Genomic DNA, 2,621 nt, shown 5'->3' with positions numbered 1-2,621 from the left:
TCAGTGGTGGCAAATGACAGAACAAGGAGCAATCGTCTCAAGTTGCATTAAGGAAGGTTTAGGTTTGATATTAGGGAAAACTCTCTCTAGGAAGGTGGTGAAGCACTGAACAGGTTACCTACAGAGGTGGTGGAATCTCTAGGTTGGAGATCGTTGGAGGTTTTTAAGGTCCAAATCAGCAAAGTCCTGGCTAGGATGATCTAGCTGGGGATGGTCCTGCTATAAGCAGAGAGGCGGACTGGATGACTTCCTGAGGTCCCTTCCAACCCTAATTTTCTATGATTCTGATTCTAATTACAGAAACAACTGAGATAAGAAATCTTGCATGTCTGGTAAAAATCTCTTATTCTATCAAGGTCATGCTGGCCTAGTAGTTTCACTGTTGGTGGCTTGCATGAAGCATGTGAAAACATATGTTTCAAACCTATGATAGAAAATGTGTTTTATTTCTATACCAATGAAAGGTCCTCCATGAATTTTCCTTTTATCTACCATATCTACTATTTTTTTTATTGATTTCCATTCATTGGTCTAAAAAAGGATGGACGAATAAATACCTTTTATCTTTTAAATTCTAGGACAACTCATCTTGGAACCCACAAGAGGAGAGGCTCTAATCCTGGTTCAAGTGGTATGTGTTGGTGAGACACTGAAATAACAGAAATAACATAATCATAGTTAACATTCTAGTGGTGGGAAGTAAGCCAAACAAGTCCTCCACACCAATATACAACTTTAGGCAGGGAAATTACATGAAAATCAGGAAGTTACTTAAAAAGAAGTTTAAAGAAGCAGCCAAAAATGTCAAAAAGCCTGAAAGCATCTGAGCAGCTCTATCATATTAGAGGCTTAAGAAAGTGTATACCACAAATCATAAATCATACCAAATGGGCCAATAAAGTCCCTGCATGTTTTAATAGCAGAGGTAAAGTGGCCATTGAATGCAAAAAAGCATCCTTCAAAAATCAGGTGTCCCAAATAAGAAAAAAACAAACAAACAGGAAAGCCCATATATTCTATCCGGTCAAGTCTAAAAGTGAAATAAAGCAGGCCAAAAAGGAATATTCGAAGCATGTGACTTGCAAAAGATGTTAAAGTTAATAATAAAAAATGGTGTAAATACATAAGAAGCATGAAGCCATCAGTGGGACCATTAGAAGACAAAAGTGTAAAAGATTCATTCAGGTGCTAAGATCATAGGAGAGAAGCTAAACAAATTCTCTGCATTAATGCTTACTGTAGAAGACACTGGGGAATTTCCCATACCAGATAAATCCTTTCTAGTAAGCTGGTCTAAAGAGTTGGACCTGGTTGAAGTAACAACAAAGGAAGTTTTAGAACAAATCAATAAACCAAATACTAATAAGTCACCAGGACCAGATGGCATTTACTTGAGACTTCTGAAGGAACTCCAAGCTGAAATGCAAAACTGCTGGCAACAGTATGTAACTTATCATTACAAACAGCCTCTATGCCAGAGGACTGGCAGGTTGTTGACACAATGCCCACCTCCAAAAAGAGCTCCAGTGGTGATCCTGGGAACTACAGACCAGAGAGTCTCACTTCCATCCCTGGCAAGTTGGTAGAATCTATAATAAAAAATATGATCAGTAATCACATCAATGAATATAATCTGCTGGGGGAGAGTCAACATGGTTCTTGTAAGTTGACTCACCAGTCTATTGGAGCTTCCTGAGGATGTTAACAAGCACATGGACAAGGGGGAATCAATTGACATAACATATTTGGACTTTCAAAAAGATTTCAACATGGCCCCTTACCAAAAGCATTAAAAATGCATTGCCGTGGGATTGGATGGAGGGTTCTTTTGTGGACTGATTGCTAGTTAAAATATTGGAAGTGATACAATGGTCTCTTTTCAGGATGGAGGGAGGTCAAAAGTGGGGTCCCACAGGGATCTGTGCTGAGCCCAATTTTGTTCAGCATTTTTATCAATGATGTGTAAATGGGGGTGGAGAGTCAAATCTCCAAGTTTGCAGATTATACCTAATTATTCTGGGTAGTCAAGTCCCAAGCCAACAGAGAGGAACTACAGAAAGATCTTACCAAGCTAAACAAGTGGGGGAAAATGGTAGATCAACTTCAGTGTTGACAAGTGCAAGCAAATATACCTGGGGAAAAATAACCTCAAAAGTATGTACACAGTGCTGGGTTCAGAGCTGCCTGTTACAACTCAGAAAAGAAATCTTCAAGTCATTGTAAACATTTCTCTAAAAATATCAGCTCAATGTACAGCAGTGACTAAAAAAGCCAATAAAATGTTGGGCATCGTAAGGAAGGGAACTGAGAACAAAATGGAGAACATCATTATGACACTATCCAAATCTGTGGTGTGCTCATACCTTAAATACTATATGCAGTTCTGGTCCCTACATTTCAAAAAGGTACAGAGAAGGGCAGCCAAAATGATCCGAGGCATGGAGCAGTTGCAATACTAGGAGAGACTAAAAGGCTAGGACTGTAGGTGGTGGAAGGAAAGGGCTAATGGGGCTTAGTCCCCTGAAAATGCAGTGCAGAAGTGGCAGCGGGTAGAGCCGCAGGGCAGCCTGGGCATTGGTTCTGTGTCGCTGTAGCAGGGGGAGGGGTGAGCACAGACACAG

General features: G+C 40.2%; 1 long non-coding RNA gene across 1 annotated transcript; it reads right to left on the bottom strand.

Moving 5' to 3' along the window:
* Positions 1 to 238: 238 nt before the first annotated feature.
* LOC109305792 lies at positions 239 to 1,591 on the bottom strand. Its single transcript, XR_002099718.1, has 3 exons — positions 1,510 to 1,591; positions 558 to 649; positions 239 to 424 (listed from the first exon to the last, which is right to left on the bottom strand). It is a non-coding gene; the product is annotated as an uncharacterized LOC109305792 (long non-coding RNA).
* Between the last annotated feature and the right edge of the window lie 1,030 nt (positions 1,592 to 2,621).

The sequence above is a fragment of the Crocodylus porosus genome, unplaced genomic scaffold (genome assembly GCF_001723895.1).
Source record: "Crocodylus porosus isolate Cpor-Errol unplaced genomic scaffold, CroPor_comp1, whole genome shotgun sequence".
Taxonomy (NCBI): Eukaryota; Metazoa; Chordata; order Crocodylia; family Crocodylidae; genus Crocodylus; species Crocodylus porosus.
This window is presented reverse-complemented; position numbering and strand designations above follow the sequence as displayed.